Source organism: Rattus norvegicus, chromosome 7 (genome assembly GCF_036323735.1).
Source record: "Rattus norvegicus strain BN/NHsdMcwi chromosome 7, GRCr8, whole genome shotgun sequence".
In the NCBI taxonomy this organism is placed as follows: domain Eukaryota; kingdom Metazoa; phylum Chordata; class Mammalia; order Rodentia; family Muridae; genus Rattus; species Rattus norvegicus.
In genome coordinates, this window is record NC_086025.1 from 60,504,625 (window position 1) to 60,522,550 (window position 17,926).

The following is a 17,926-nucleotide window of genomic DNA, read 5'->3' on the forward strand; positions in this document are numbered from 1 at the left end:
GATGCAGGCAACAGGAAATAGAGAAAGAACAAAAAAAAGTCAAGCTGGACATGCAAAAGCTAAAGGGGGAGGCAGCCATTTTCTCTGTTACCGTAAGCTTCGCCAGAGCCTCAGCTAACCAGACTCTGTGGTGGAGCAAGCATCACTGCCATAGCAACATTAGATCCATCCCATAGAGCAGCTGCAGGAAATGAGGCTCCTGGAGAACAGCAGGGGAAGAAAGAGTTGGAGACAGGAAAGATGAGGATTCCAGGAGGGGACATGAGGCTTGCTTTTGCTTTGTTTCAAAGATTTACTCATTTTTATTTTATGCGTATGAGTGTTTGCATGCAGTGTGTGTGTGTGTGTGTGTGTGTGTGTGTGTGTGTGTGTGTGTATGTGTGTGTACCAACTGTGCGCATAACTGGTGCCTTCAGAAGACAGAAGGCATCAAGTCCCAGGAATTAGGGTTACAGATGATTGTGGGCCATCATGTAGTGCTGAGAACCAAACCAGGTCCTATGCCAGGGCAGCCAGTGCTCTAAACCAAAGAGCCATGTCTTCAGCTACCAAGTTTGGTTTTTCTTTGAGATGGGGTCTTACTCTACCCTAGGTAAGACTAGGACTTGCCTCTTGGGTGCTGGGATTGCAAGTGTGCCCACCATGCCCAACATGAACGGGATGACTCAGGCATAAAACACATCATGGGCCACTGGCTAGGTGATCTTTAATGGAAGCCAGATCTAAAACAAGGAGGGTTCTGACAGTTTAACCTGACGGATGCTGGTGTTTGGCCCACACACCAAAGGGCAAGATGGACACTCAGAACCTTCTTGTTCAGTGAAGAAGTTCTGCAGCAATCACCTGGGATTTGTCTCATTTACATGTATGTAAATGCTGTTACCAAACTCCTCCCACCAATTGAGGAAAACTTCTCTGTTGTTAATTTGGTCCACTCTGCTCTAGCTTTGTACCTGGTATGGGTAGAGCCGTGGTTTGTTTGCTTTGATTTGTTTTTATTTCCAGAGACAGCATTTCTCTGTGCAGAGCTAGCTGTCCTGGAACTTGATTTATAGACCAGGTCAGTCTCGAACTCGAAGAGACCCACCTGCCTCTGCCTCCCAAGTGCTGGGATTAAAAGCATGTGCTACCGCTGCCCAGCTTAATGAAGAGAGAATAGACGATTTGAGGAGACAGAACCCTGAGGTGTGACCCACAGATGGGATTCCATTTCTTAACTGATGCTACTGTCTTCCATTATGGCCTGGAAATCTTTAGGGTTCTCAAGATAAAACTGACAGGATGGGAAGTATTTAGGGAAAGCCAGCTTCTGATGAGCCTCAAAAAGACCCACTTCCTTGAATTAACGTCCTCTGAGTGTGGCCTAGACATAGTGACTTAAACGAAGAATCAGAACCCAAGGACTGATGCCCAGCCTGGAAGAGAGCAGGTTTAACTACAACAGTTTCCTCTCCATCTTGCCAGCATTTTCTCTCATGCCATACTTCTCCTGTCCTCTTGTTTGCTTGACCCGACAAACCAAGCTGACCAAGCTGATCCTTAGAGAGGCCCACACGTGGCAGTGAATTGGCCAAGAGCTTAGGAGAAACTGGATTGTGACATAAGATGCGATAACAGTGCTACAGTTTTGGTACAGCCCCAGAGCAGCCAAGCCTGGATCCCCTCTTTCCTTAGAAACAGCAAAAGGACCAGAGAATGGGTTACTGATAACTCCGCTCTTGCCGGCTTTGATTCTCTTGAGCTCCTTAATTCTCTAGTGTCCACTATAAGGTTTGTTACCCAAAAGTTTCTCAGGTCATTGTGATACCGTGACAAAATCAGGCTTGTGATGCTGGGTTTACTACAGCAATGTCCATCTAAGACCTCTCCAGGGACACCTCACGTAGGACAGTCCCTCTCAGGACCAACTCCCTCCTTTGGTATGGACACTGGCTTCCTTCTTTGAACTGTACCCACCTCTTCTAGCTCCAGACTTGGCTTACCGTCCTGGAACTTGCTAAACTACATCCCAGAAACAGTCCCTTCATTCTCCAGAGGGGACACTTTAACTCATAGATAGCTTCCCCCCAGCAATGTAAAGTGACCTAAGAGTTAATAATCCCCTCATTGCTCTGTCCACTCGGTTCCTATGTGTATGATTTTCTTCTAATAATTGCCCTCTCTCCTGCTGGGTTTATAATGAAGGCTTGCCGCTTTACATACTGGTGGAGTCTAGGCCTGATCAGAATAATGGGGAGTCGTACCGTAAGTTCTCATGTAGCAGAGTGGTGTCCTGGCTAGTTTTGTGTCAACTTGACATGAACTAGAGTCATGTCAAAGGAGGGAGCCTCAGTGGAAGACTCTGAAGCATTTTCTTAGAGATCAATGGGGAAGGCCCTGCCCTGTGTCGGGAGTGGCATCCCTGGGCTGGTGTCCTGGGTTCTTTAAGAAAGCAAGCTGAACAAGCGAGGGGAAGCAAGGCAGTAAGCAGCACCCCTCCATAGCCCCCACATCAGCTTCTGCTTCCAGGTTTCTACTCAGATTGAGTCCCTGTCCTGACTCCCTTTGACAATGAGCAGTGATATGGAGCCGTAAGCAAAATAAACCCGTTCCTTCTCAAGTTATTTTGGTCACGGCGGTTCATTGCAGCATGTAATCTAAGACACGTGTCTTTCACTCCTTCTGCACCCAGCACCAAGGCCAGAGTCTACAATCAAATAAGCCTAAGACAGTCACAGAGGCATTCCGATGGATCAGGGATTAGTGGGATGGGTGTGTACTCCCTTAATTATACTTCAGCACCATGACCCCCCAAGGGGGGAAGTGCAGAGTGCTATAAACATGTCAAAGATAGCTTTCTTGTTGCTATGGCAAATACTTGGCAAAGGCTGCTTAAAGAAGAAAGGGTTGGTTTTGGCTGGCAGTTTTGAGGATGTGTGTAGGGAGAGGCTTGGCGGCAGAAGGGATGTATCCACTGCACTGCATCCTCTCTCAGGACGCAGAGTATGCTAATGCCAATGCTTAGCCTGCCTTCTGTTTGCTACTTAGTCCCATGGGACGATGCAGTCTACAGTTAGAGTAGGGTCTTCTCATCTCAATTAACCTCACCTAGAAAATTCCTCAGGGCCATGCCGAAAGCTTTATCTCCTAGGCGATTCTACGACAAAATTAAAGATCATGCAGAAAGCTCAGGTGAACAGGGACAGGGAGAAGTGGCTGTCCTGTTATTTTGTTGCTCTTCCGACAAAGGTTAACCAGCAAGACCAAGGAGGGAGAGCCAAACAACTGTTTAGCTGTGGCAATAAGGGTTACAATTAAATATTTAAAATCCCTTCAACCTTTTCCTCCCCTGGTAGAGCGAGGGCCCAGAGCATGATGGACTGTTAGAGATGGGCAGACATCCTTTCTGAAAGATTTAGTTCAGATACAAAGTCATCTGAAAAAACTCTTAGTAACAGATTGAAACAATAGCGAGGTCTGTTTTATTGAAACAATAGCAAGGTCTGTTTTACATACTGGGATCACATCAAGGACTGGGAGAAACCTTGAAACCAAACCAGTGTTTCTGTTTTTTTTTTTTCTTTTTTTTCTTTTTTTTCGGAGCTGGGGACCGAACCCAGGGTCTTGCGCTTCCTAGGCAAGCACTCTACCACTGAGCTAAATCCCCAACCCCTTAAACCAGTGTTTCTTCCTCTTGCTCTGAAAGTGCCTACCTGACTCCAAGGAGAGATGCCACTGGGCTCTTTGGAGACTCACAGGGTCATGGGTTCACCTTCAAAAGGAAGAATAAGAAGCCTCCGTGTCCTGGGTTCGGTCCCCAGCTCCGAAAAAAAAGAACCAAAAAAAAAAAAAAAAGAAGCCTCCGTGTCTTTGATGTGCATTTTCAACACAGCACCTGCATTCAGGACATGGCTTATGTGCTCTGCCAAGGACACCACAGCTAGCATTTTACCAGAGAGCAGACTCCACTGGTCAAGCTGCTCGCCATGCTACCTGTCTGTGCTTGCCCACTACACAAGGGAAGTTCTGTATTTATCTTGTTGGATTTGAGGTAGAAGCTGAGAAAACTCAACAGAAGCTTAAAAATGAAAGCTTTATTTTCTGCTCATGTAAGGAGTTGGCCAGTTTGGGGTCTGAAACGTGTTCCCAAAGGGAGATTGTACAACATTTTTATAGGATGGGAACACAAAGCAAGGAGAATTGGAGTGGGCTTTGGCATTGACCAATCATATTTTGACACAAGGGGTTAAGTAAGGAAATTAACACCGGTAACTGGGCCTTATCCAGGTCATCATCTGGCGTATATGTTTGCCCCAGTGAGTGGCACTGTTAGAAGGTGTGGCCCTGTTGGAGTAGGTGTGTCACTCTGGGCATGGGCTTTAAGACCCTCATCCTGGCTGCCTGGAAGCCAGTCTTCAGATAGCAGCCTTCAGTTGAAGAAGTAGAACTCTTAGCTCCTTCTGCACCATGCCTGCCTGGACACTGCCATGCTCCCACCTTGGTGATAATGGACTAAACCTCTGAACATGTAAGCCAGCCCCAATTAAATGTTGTCCTTATAAGAGTTGCCTTTGTCATGATGTCTATTCACAGCAGTAAAATCCTGACTAAGACACCTAGTTTCAGTGTCCTTGTCAGCTTTTGCAGTCAGGTCTCATCCTGGACTCTGGCCGGGAATCTACACTGATAAGGAAATAAAAGATGTAGGCGAGCTGCTGGGAGCCAGTGAAGTCAAGACTAGCAACACATTTATGAGTTGTGTGCATGAATTTAGAGAATGGGCATCTTCCTTTTGTACATCCTTTACTGGTTAACAGACAGACAGGAGACATCTGAAGAAGTGGGTTAGGAGTTGGGTTCCGGGGCCTGGAAACATCAACTAACTCAGTTTTGGTCCTGCCAGCAAGGTGGAACTGTTTCTGAGATGACTGAGCTCAGGAAACCACCTCCTAACGATCTGACTATCTCAAGATGGGTATCAAAATTTGAAAATGTTGTAGCCGCTGATATTCCCAGGGTGCCCAACTCCGTTCTGGACCCTGCTGAGAACTCTCGCTGGTCGACTATTAAACACACGGAGGACTTTCCACTGTACTCCCAAGAGCACAGAGCGATATTTAAAGTCTGTGATGGGAGCAGAGATGGTGTGTTGGAGAAACTTCTTTAAGGAGAATGATGGGAACTAGGTCAAGCTGATGGAGTGGCCTGTCTCATGACCTTTCTCAGGCCGACTTCTGTCCTGACCGTTTTCTCACCTTTTCCCATTTACTCTTTTTGCTGATCGGTAGTTTGTGGGGCAGAGGACTGTGCCACCAGACAGAAGAACTGGTAAGAATCTCAGAATAAAGAATGGCAGGCATTGGAACCAGGTCCTCGCCAAGCTCTGCTTGTCCTGGAACCTGAAACCGTGACACCCTATGGGGAGAACCATGGCAACCAACCATGTAATGTAAAAACCTTGAGTTCTCCATGCTAATGAGGTATCTAGGTAAGTTCTAAGTGTTCAGCCTGGGCATTCCCTCCAGCAAAAGTAATTTAATCCCTGACTCACCCTGAGTAAGACTTAAATACTTACATCCACTGTAAAAATAAACCAGTTTGGATGAGCAAGGACCATCCCCTTCACCAAGGATCACCATGGGGGGGGGGGGGACTTTGTTGTAAATCTCCCGGAGAAAGCCTCAGCCCCTCCCCCTTCATACTCTTAGCACTCATACAGAACCAAACAGATTCCACCCAGTCTGGGGCTCAACCATACTCTTCCTGCCTGGCTCATAGGACGGGCCAACTGGTCAACCACCGTTCTGCACTCCTCAAGGTTCCCAGTGGTTTCTAGGTACACAGAACATTGAAATGTACAGCATCCTCCTGTCCCAGATACAATGGTGTGTTGAGGAAGGGAAAAAGTAGGCAGGGATGACTATTTTCTTTGCACTGGCTTAAGCTAAAGCTCCTCTCGGAGAGGAGGGAGGGGAAAGAACTGTAAAAGAAGTAGGTGGGGAAGTGGAAGAGGAAAGAGGAGGAGAGTGTTCTAGTTTCATTTCTGTCCCTGTGAAAAATCCCCAACTAAAAGCACCTTAAGGAAGAAAGGGGTTTGTTTGGCTTACAATGCAAGTTCTCAGTCCATCTTCGAAGGAAATCAAGGCAGGAACTTGAGGGAGCCCATCTTGTTACCCCATGTAGCATTACTTCTGACTAAGGAACTCGGTTGACAGACAGGTATAAGGACCATAGGGGATGCCACTTGATAGCTCTCTTGGAGGCCTTTGCTCAGCTAGCCTTCTTGTGCAGGTCAGGATCACCTGCCTAGGGATGGACCCTCCTACATGGAGCCACAGTTCGGACAATACCCCACAGACATGCCCATGGGCTGATCAATCTAGGTGAACAGGACAAAGGGAATCTCAGCAAACAACCCAGGAGGATGAAAGGGAAAGGCAGGCAACATGGAGGTGGGAAAGAACCCTCCTGGTTAAGGAGCACATCCAGTAAAGATCTGGACAGGAATGGAGCAAACTGTGCCATAGCTCGGAGCAGCCCCGCTCTTGCCTGTTTCTTCTGCTTGCTTTTGCTTGGTCATTTCAGTTAAAAAGCCTATCTTAAAATAGAGGAGGTGAAATTTAAGTTCATCCATTTTGGCTTTCCATCATTAAATGCTTTGCTAGCTTCCCATGGCTGCTGCAGCAAAATGAGTGGGTGGATAAACAGAACCGTGACGAACTTAAGGACTTAACTCAGTATAAGCCGCATTTTCCTGTAGTCCTCTTGAGGTCAGAGGTCAAAAATAGAAAATCAAGGGCTCTCTCCATGTCTCTTCTTGGCCTTTTATAATTTCTAGATATGATTGCTGATCTCCTCTTCCCTTTGTCTTCCCCACCAGCAATGGGAGGTAGAAGTTCTTAGACCCAACCTGCTTTGGTTTCTGTGTCTTTCACTGACTCTTCAACCCTATCCCCCACTGGGTTTATACTGGGCCCACCTGGATCATCTAGAATCTTTAAAACATTATCTATCTATCTATCTATCTATCTATCTATCTATCTATCTATCTACCTACCTACCTACCTATTTATCTATCATTTATCTGTGTGTCTGTCCATCCATTTGTCCATCAATCTACCATCTATCATCTATCTATCATCTATCTACCTATTTATCCAAATACAGTTGGATATAACCATCTATTTTATCTATCTATCTATCTATCTATCTATCTATCTATCTATCTATCTATCAATCTATCTATCTCTATCATCTATCTATAATCTATCTATCTATCTATCTATCTATCTATCTATCTATCTATCTATCTGTCATCTATGTACCTATTTATAATCTGCCTGTTTGTTTATCCATTTGTGTGTCTATCAATCATCTATCTACTATTTATCCAGATATAGTTGGATAACCCCCCTCTCCCTACTTGTCATCTGCCTGTCTATTTATCTGTCTATCTATGTCTCTATGTCTCTATCTATGTCTCTATCTATGTCTCTATCTATGTATCTATGTATGTATGTATGTATGTATGTATGTATGTATGTATCTATCTATCTATCTATCTATCTATCTATCTATCTATCTATCTATCTACTCTCTTACCTATATAGCTATCCTACAGATATATCTTCCTTTCTTCCTTCCTACCTATATAGCTATCTGTGCTCTATTTAATGTGTATGGGTGTTTTGCCTTCATGCATATTTGTGTACCACGCTCATGCTTGGTGCCTGTGGAGTCCAGAAAAGGGCACCAGGCTCCTCTGGAATTACAGTAACAGATTAAGAGCTGCTGTATGGGTCCTGGGAGCCAAATCTGTGTCCTGTAGAAGAGCAGCAGCCAGTGAGTGCTCTCTACTGCTAAGTCATCCCTCCAGTTCCAGGTCATTCTTAAGTGGAGGAAATTTAAATTCAAGTAATTATCAACCTTAATTCCACATACAGTGTGTATGTGTGTGTGTTATTCTTCTTATTTAGTGTGAATTTTTGTATGTGTGTGTGCCATGGACTACATATAGGGGTCAGAAGACAATTTATAGTGGTCAGTTCTCTCCTTTTACCATGTGGGTTGAGGGGACCAAGTGTTGTGTTTTATAAAAATGTAGGAAAGAAGGAATATGTTTGGTGGGTGTGTAGTCAGGTGTGGGGGAAGGGAATGCCTCTGCCCATGGTGAGACATCCCTTCCTGCTGAGGGACCAGTCACATGACCTTATAGTATAGAATAGAGTTTATTCAGGGAATGGGGAGGGGAGTTGAAGGAGTAGGGACAGAGAAAAGCAGAGAGGGGGGGGGATAGAGGAGGCTGGCCATGAGCATATGGAAAAAGAGGGGGAAGGGGAATGGGGAGAGAAGGGGTAAGGAGTGGGATAAAGAAAGTAACGAGGGGGCAAGCAGCCCCTTTTATAGTATCAAGCATACCTAGCTGTTGCCAGGTAGCTGTTGGGCGGAGCCTAGACTAAATACCAACACCAAACACAGCTCACCAGGCTTAGAATCAAGTGCCCTGACCCACAGAGCCATCTTGCAAATCCCATCTACAGAGTTAATTTCCTTTTGCTGTGCCACCTAACATTCTGGACTTTTAAAGATTTGGACATCAGGGCGCTCATAGTCTATGGACCGCAAATACTGTGGGCCTCATAGGAACCACTGTCCATCTTTTCCCTAGTGTGCAGGTTAGTGTTTGTCAACTGGACACAAGTGAAGGCCACTGGAAAGAGAGAACCTCTTTGGAGAAAAATGCCTGTATCAGATTGGTCTCTGCAAACATTTTCATGATTAATGATTCATGTGGAAGGGATCATCCACTGTGGGCGGTGCTACATCTTAGCAGGTGGTTTAGGTTGTATTAGAAGGCAGGCTGAGCAAGCCACAGGGAGCAAGCCAGTATGCAGTGCTACTCCATGACCTCTGCTTCAGTTCCTGCCTGCAAATGCCTACCTCAAATTCCTGACCTGACCTCTCTTCATGATGGGCTGTAGGATGTAAGCTTAAATAAACCCCTCTGTCCCCAAGTTGCTTTTGGTCATTATGTGTCTCACAGCAACAGAAGACAAATTAGGTCATTTAGTATTCTTGAAAACCAAGATCTCTGAATGTTGGTTGTTTTCCTCTTAAGGGTGTGCAGGAAACAGAAGTAACTATCCTAACCTGTCCTTTTGCTCACAGATAAGCCCCAGAGGAACCATGAATGCTAAATACGCAGGGTTGGTTCCTCAACGGAGATGAGCACCTAAGTCTGAGAGTGGACAGAGTTACTAACCTGATGATTTGCGCCCACTGTAGGGCCAGGCTGCACTCACATCCCCCAGACTCTGGTTTATCCCAGACTCTCCCTCCCTAGACCTTCATCTCGAGCATTGTTCCTCCATTAATGGAACTCATCCTTAGATGTCACATGTACTTTATAGCTTGATGATTCTGTGATGACCAAGACTACACCAGATCCTCTCTCAGGCCCTCAAGCTTCGGGAGATATTCTTATAGAAGAGGTCACATGCACTTTGCAAAAAGAGTTTTGACATAGTCACATCCTAAGCTTGATTGTGATAATTGTCTCCAGAAAACATTTTTTTCCAAAGGTGTACCATACAGACTGTACTGGCTGGTTTTGTGTGTCAATTTGACAAAAGCTGGAGTTATCACAGAGAGAGGAGCCTCCCTTGAGGAAACGCCTTCATGAGATCCAGCTGTAAGGCATTTTCTCAACTAGGGATAAAGGGGAGACTGACTCGCCCATTGTGAGTGGTGCCATCCCTGGGCTGATAGTCTTGGGTTCTACAAGAAAGCAAGCTGAGCAAGCCAGGAAGAGTAAGCCAGTAAGCAGCACCCTCTGCATCAGCTCCTGCCTCCAGTTTCCTGTCCTGACTTCCTTTGGTGATGAACAGCAATGTGGAAGTTTAAGCTGAATAAACCCCTTCCTCCCCAACTTGCTTCTTGGTCATATGTTTTGTGCAGGAATAGAAACCCTGACTAAGACACATACTATGTCTGAAATAAACTGCTCAGTGTCAGGATCTGAAAGTTTGAGCCAACAGTGGCTACTGAGTCATGCTGAACTGGATTTCCTTCTTGCCTACCATTTGTAGAAACAACACCCCCCCCACCCCAACCAACCCCCTACACCCCCCACCCCCACCCCAGTCCCACTTCCCCCCTCCCCCCATCTCCCTGCACAAACCAAGGATGAGATGGATTCGTTGTTTTTGACTAAAAAGGCACTTGCAAAATAAAAGTACCATACATTTCAGCAAAGAGAGAGTCCCACCCACAAGGACCACTGCATACAGTCAGCGTGTCAGCATGCTCGCCCACCTGGTCCTTCCTCTTCGGACCATCCTGCATTGTGGCTCTGAGTCCTGGCCTGGAGGCTGTAATGGAGGGGCAGTTTACACACCACACACCACACACCCGGGGCTCAACCATTTGTGTTGGTCATAGTGATGACTGTAAAATGGAAGGCTGTCATACAAAATGACTCTCGGTGTCACACCGCTGCAGCCACTGCTCCCAAGCAAACGTGGTCTCAAGCCATACGCTGGCTAGACTTCAGTCAGCAAGGAATGCCTTAGACTGGCTGGGTTTTACAAAGTTGGCATAGAAACTTAGCGAGATCAAACTGAAATTGTGAAAGGGTAATTTTCAAAGAGAATAATTTCTGCTCACTGTTCTCTGAGCTGTGTCCTGATTATTACTTTAAGCCGGTAACAAGTGCTATTTCCCTGACTTCAAAAAAAAAATTCCACTCAGAGTCAGCATGTCGAACGCTTTCTGCAAGAGAGTGGAGAAAGCGGAGAGGGTAAGAGAGAAATTTATGGGTGTATATAAAAATGCCTTTTAGAGAGTACATCCGCTAGCAAGTGTCTGTAAAACTCCTTCCCTGTATAAGAACTTGGGGGGTGCATTTTAAGTGTGCTTCTCAGAACCAATTTTCATTGCAGGTATTATAAACAAGAAAACTTAGGGTCAATTCATCTGATGTTACACAACTGTTAAATGTCAGAGGGTCATGACCCCTAGGCTACCTGAAGCTAAAATCCTTGCCTGCTCTTGTACGAAATAGCTCATTACCAATCATAACAATATCTGTAAGGCAAGCAATATTGATGGAATATGTAGAATTTCCATTGTTGAAGACCTGAAGTCACCTACTTGGTCACTAGCTCCCTGAGCAGCATGAATGATCTCCACTTCACAATTTATGACTTGACTGGAGAACCCGACTGAGTCTCAGGATGTAATTCTAAATCTACCCCTTGTAATGGGTGTACAACCTTTCTTCTAAAATGTAGCCACAGGGCTAGACAAACTATGCAGTGAGTCACTATACACTTGTCACCAAGTCCGGTCATCCAAATTTGATCTCCCAAGTTGTCCCGTGAGCTACACACACACACACACACACACACACACACACACACACACACACACGCTCCTCCTCTGAGGGGACAGGAATAAATAAATGTAATTGAAACAAATAAACAAAAGGTAGCCATGAATTACTTAGTAAGAAATGAGGAAACGAAGAAAAAAAACAAAGAGAGAAGAAAGGAACAGAGCAAAGAAAAAGATACAAAGTAGAAATGGGGAATCACTCAATTACAAAAATAGCATGAACAAAAGGCACTCCTCACATACCTCTTGCCAAGGAAGACTGGAGAACACTGCTCTGCAAAACTCGGCATCTCTGATTTCCCGTTATTTACTTAGCCCCTCTGGGTCACAGTCTCTGGGGAAATGTGTCTTTGGACTCAAATTCGGCATTTGATCAAACCAATTAAAAACGCTAATTAAATCCAATCAAAGTCAAGACCAACAATAGCCTAAATATTAGGGGGATTCCTTTTGTGAATTAAACTCATTTAGTAATAAGTTCATTCCTAACGTTAGACAGTCTCTTTTCCACTAAAGCTTTCCAAATCTTTAGTTTATGGGCAGATGTTAGTGACAGAGTTCAGTTTACCATGGAGCTTGGTGTGTTTTTTTTGTTTTGTTTTTGTCTAGGAATGTGCATGACGGCAGTAAGACCCATGGTCTGACACCACACAAAAACCTTCCCTGAGGTACGGCAGGTCAGCATTTTCCCAGGCCTGGACAGGGCACAGCTAAGTCACTCTTGGACCCATTCCTTCAAAAGAAGGTGATCTCTCAAATTTATCTTACCTCATAAGGAGCTAGTTGTGATGGTTTGCATGTGCTGGGCTTGGAGAGTGGCACTATTAGGAGGTGTGACCCTGTTGGAGTAGGTGTGTCACTGTGTGAGTGTGGGCTATAAGACCCTCAATCTAGCTGCTGGAAGTTAGTATTCTGCTAGCAGCCTTCAGATGAAGATATAGAACTCTCAGTTCCTCGTGCACCATACCTGCTTAAATGATGTCATGCTCCCGTCTTGATAATAATTGACTGAAAGCCAGATCCAATTAGATGTTATCCTTATAAGAGTTGCCTTGGTCATGGTGTCTATTCACAGCAATAAAACCCTAACTAAGACACTAGTATTATTTAGGGAGTCACATAGCAATACTGGTGTGTGTGTGTGTGTGTGTGTGTGTGTGTGTGTGTGTGTGTGTGTGTCTGTGTGTGTGTCTGTGTGTGGTATATTCACTAACTCACATAACTCTATGTACATATTCATTTTCCAAGAGAAAACAATTCAGGTAGGCCCCTCTCTTCTCTGTTCTGGGTCCCTTTCCTTCACAAGGCTTCTTCTTTCTCTTCCAAAATTGCTGTGGACATTCATTTAATTACAGTCAGATAGGAACCAACACACAGATTATGGGAGACAAAAGACCAACTAGACTCTGAAACTTCTTGGAGGTTCTAGACCACAGAAAGCAGCCAGAGAGTAGCACGGTCTCCCTCTTTGCAATATAGACCTTAAACATGGGAGCTGTCAGTAGAAGGAACAGGAGGTCCTGGCTTGAGTAACAGCTTTAGGGCTATAGTCATAGCAGACTCAGGTGCTGCATACAGCCACGGAAAAGATATTGTCCTCCCTTTAGTCCTCCTGTGAGATTTCTAAAAAAAAAACAAAAAAACAAAAAACTAAATTCAGAGTCTTCGTGACAGTACGGTACCAGCAAGTATCCGGAGCATTTGGTTAGGCCAAAAGGTGGTGGAGCTCAAGGACAGGGAGGAGTGATTGAAACCACAGATAAAGATAAATGACAGAGGAAAAGGAAATTAATGTGCCCCTCCCCCTCAACAAAGGTTAGGTAGGCATGTATAATCAGGAAACTTAAAGGAAGTAGTTTGTCTTTATGCACACTGTGTGTGTGTGTGTGTGTGCGTGTATGTGTGTGCGTGCGTGTGTGTGTGTGTGCGCGCGTGTGTGTGCGTGGATGCGTGTGTGCGTGCGTGTGTGTGCGCGTGTGTGCGTGTGTGTGTGTGTGCACGCACGTGCAGGCATGCACACATCCATGGGAGTTGGGGTGCAGGGTGAGGGAGAGGAGGCTGAGACTATCAGAAAACCTACGGTGTTAGCAAACTGTCCCTCGGGTTGACTGTGAGAAAGGCTTGCTTGTGAAGGGCCTACGAGCTAAGATTTCTCTTTCAGTGACGAGAAGAAAGATGAAGAAGCAAAGGACGAATGTAGACATAAAGAGACAGGAGGGGAGAGCAGGAGGGGAGAGCAGGAGGGAGAGCAGGAGAGCTCTTCTGCCCCTGGAGCCCGGAGCCTCTCTGTCCTGCTCTTTGGTGACGTTATCAACTCCTGTTTTAAATCTTTCCCGTGTGTGTCCCGTGGGGCCCATGGAGTCGTGACCTCCAAGGTGCCCTCTGTTTTTGAGGCAGGAGCTCTCTGTGTGGCTTTGCCTGGCCTTAAATACAAAATTTGCCCCCCTCTGCTTCCCAAGTACTGGGATTAAAGCTGTGTGCCACCACACCTGGCTCTAATTTGCTTTTTGTTTTAAAAATTTACCTTACGTCTTGATCGAAGCTCCACAATCCTCCCAGTCCCAACCTCACATACCTCCCCCATTTCTTCCTCTCCTTCTCCTTAGAGGAGAGGTGTGCCCCCTCATGGGTACCAACCTCCCCTGGCATATCTAGTCGCAGCAGGACTAAGCACATCCTCTCCCACTGAGGCCAAACAAGGCAGCCCAGCTAGGGGCGGAGGTCAGGCACTAGAGTCAGAGACGTCACCTCCCCCCACCCCCGATTGTTTAGGGGACCCACATGGAGACAGAGCTGCACATCTGCTATCAATGTGCAGGGCCCAGGTCCACCCCATGCGTGGATTTCCGCAGGTGGCCCAGTCTCTGTGATCCCCTAAGGCCTAGTTGACTCTGTAGGTCTTTTCCTGTTCTTGACCCTTCATGCCTTTTAACATGGAAATTTTCTTAATCAAATGGACTGTTCCTAGTGAAAGGCTTTGCTGTCTCAAATGTATCTGTGTGTTTTTATCCTGCATATTCTCTCCTTTTCCCCCTGTCCACGCAATTTTCCTTCTCGCCGTACTGAGACAGGCTTATTCCTCATTCTCTTTGCTGATCACCTCTTAAAACTGGCCAGTGTTCTACAGTCCTGGTCTACACGGGCCTTGCTTTCTCCTTCACAGTTATTTACATGCATAGCTTCCTTAGATACTGAGCGCCCTCAGGGCAGGAACTCTGTCTTAGCTCTCTAGCATCTGGTCAGTACACCACCAAATGTTTAAAGACAGAGTTCAGAGACAGGACCTTGTGGTCGGATCCGGGGTGGCCTTAAACTTGTGATCTTCCTACCTCAGAAGAAATCTCTTTTCCAAGAGCTGGGTTACAGGACGGTGCCACTGTGCTTGACTTCCGATGAATATCATTTTAAACGCTGTTCTCAAATACCCACAGACGGGGCTCCCATATTCAGCTCTTCTTTGTCCCCACTCTTCTGGCTTTTCTATTTCCATGTTCCCTAAAACTCTGGAAGAAATCGGCCTATACTCTTTCTAGCAATTTTATGGCCATCATTTCATTAAGTAATTCTCTTAGTCCTTCTGTCACTCAATGTAGCTTTCTACTCGGCTACCTCAACTGATTCATCTCAGATCTCACCACTGCTCGCTTCACACCAACACCTAGGACGCCGTTCTACACCCAACAGACCATTACTTTGGGAGGAAGGGACTATGACTGTTATCACAGATCACTAGTTGAAAATAAAAAGTAATCTTAATAATAGGGTTTAAAAGGTTGTCTCAGGGCAAAAAAAGATGGACCATGGGCCAAAACATCCAGGCCATTTAGAAACCTGCCAACTAAGTTCAAGGATAGTCTATGTTGGTTCAGGTTTCTCTGATTTCCTGGGAGTAGTGAGGGGATCTGCCTTTTGGATCTCTGCCACGGCCTGACTTAATTAGGAGAATCCACACATGTGAACAGAGCAGTTCTGGTTCCTGTAACTTGCTTGTCAATGAGGGAAGAGGTTGTATTTAGTTTAAGAAATGAGTGGATTCCTCCAGCGTGGACCTCACAGGCTCATGGAGATTGGGAAGAATTAGTTTGAGTCTGAAATTTCTCCCCAGGCTCATGTTTCGGGCACTTGGTGGTGGTGGTGGGGAACCTTAGGGAAATGGAAGGTAGCTGGTAGACATGGGCAGATAGGTATTCCCACGACTTGTTCTGGTGTCCCTGTTTCCTACCCTGGGTGCTGTGAGCATCTGCCTCATGCTCAGGCCACAACGAATGCATAATGCTGCAGCTGCAGTTGCCATGACTTCCCCCTGGATAGGGACAGGCCTCTGACACTGCCAACCAAGCGAGTGCCTTTTCTGTTGTTTCTATAGGTATTCCAACAGAGCGAAGAGGGCAGTAGACCGATGGTAGTGTAGAAAGTCCTACGCAAACACTAATGGTTGCTAATACCCTATAAGACAACAAATCAGGTCCCAGGATTAACAGAAAATGCCCATGCACTTAGAGGACAAGGTCGCGGTTAAATTTACAATCTAAGTCCAGACTGTAGCTTCCTGATGTAAGCAGAGTAAGAGGTACAAAGGTAAAGTCAGAGGGATGTATACTGTAATAAAAGCTACCTAATGTGAGAATGTCTCTGCATTAGAGAGAACAGCATCTACACTCACTCCTTCAATAAAATGTATTGCTTACTTACTTACTTACTTACTTACCTGTGTGTGTGTGTGTGTGTGTGTGTGTACACATGTGTGCGTGTGCCCGTGCAGGGCAGTAGCATGATTTCTGACATTAGCAAAATGTAAAATCGTGGTTTCTTGTCACCCAAAGCAAACTGATGGCTTTATATGTTATAAAACCATTAGGGTTGGGGATTTAGCTCAGTGGTAGAGCGCTTGCCTAGCAAGCACAAGGCCCTGGGTTCGGTCCCCAGCTCCAGAAAAAAAAACAAAAAACAAAAACCAAAAACATTAGTGCCTCTACATCCAAAGAACAGCAAATATTTAATTATTAGACTAGTAATAATGGTAGATATAAAAACAGCTAAATGTTTAATAAAAACTAACTTATGTAAGTGAGGATGACATCACGACACAGAAACACAGAATGACTGCAGTGGGTCATCCTGCCATTGACCACAACAGGGGGAAACCAGAAGACACTGTGTGAACTGTCCCGGCTAACTGCGTTAAGCCAGGCACGGGAAGGTAAAGACTGTATCTCATCTACAGACAGAATGGTGGGCCCCAGGGGCTTGTGTGTCTGTGAGGACATGTGAGCCGACGTGGGATGTCAGGAAGAATAAACAAAAACAAGTATTGAAGGCAGCTGTGGGGTAGGGGATAACAAACTAAATCCTTTCTGTAAACCGATTAACTTTACTTTTTAAGAACAAATTGTAAAGTATGCAAATATGGCTCGGGAGCCAGCAAAACAGACCCAAAGATGGAAAATTATTAAGGTATTTCACACAAGCATCCAGTACAAGTTCTAAACAATCTTTATTCTTTTTTTTTTTTTTTTTGGTTCTTTTTTTCGGAGCTGGGGACCGAACCCAGGGCCTTGCGCTTCCTAGGTAAGCGCTCTACCACTGAGCTAAATCCCCAGCCCCAACAATCTTTATTCTTGATTTTGATAATTACAAGCAATGGGACCTTGTGAACATGTGCAAATTTCTACTGTAAAATCAATAAAATCAACCTGGAGTATGAAAAAATATAGACAGATCCCGCATAGCATTCTGAACCCACAGAAGCATCTTGTGGTCTGGGAAGACAGCCTGAACACGCTTGCCTGTTGCTTACTGACCGTGTGTGTGTGTGTGTGTGTGTGTGTGTGTGTGTGTGTACACGTGTTTAGTGTATACTGGCATTTTGCCTGCACCCTATGGAGGTCAGAAGGGGGCGTCAGATCAGCAGGAAGGACCTGAAGTTACAGATGGCTGAGAGTCACTATGTGGGTGCTGGGAATGGAACCTGGATCCTCTGGAAGAGCAGCCACTGCTTTTAAGTGAGGAATCATTTCTCCAGCCCCTCTTTGTAGAGTCTTAAATGTTTTCGTTTCTCTTGGTTTTTCTTCAACCACAGGACTCTCCTTATTTTGCTGCTTCAAAGTTATTATAAAAAAGAACACATTTTACAAAAATAGAACAGCTTGGCCCTTCCTTGACCCATTGCCCCACACTAGTAAACACAAGATCAAGGTTTCAGTCTCAGTATGCACACCCATGATGCCAACCTTTCGCCACTATTAATGGCCAATTCTTTAATATGCACGTCCCTAAAGACAAAGGTTTAAATAAAGAAGCACCATTATCAAAAATTAACATTAAAATATGTTTATTTCAAGCCAGGCACGGCAATACACCCCTTGAATTCCAGCACTTGGGAAGGCAGAGGCAGGGGGAATCTCTGAGTTTAAGGCCAGCTCGGTCCACAGAAAGAGCACCAGGACAGCCAGAGAACCCTGTTTTGGAAAACGAAAACTAGGGGTTGGGGATTTGGCTCCGTGGCAGAGCGCTTGCCTAGGAAGCGCAAGGCCCTGGGTTCTGTCCCCAGCTC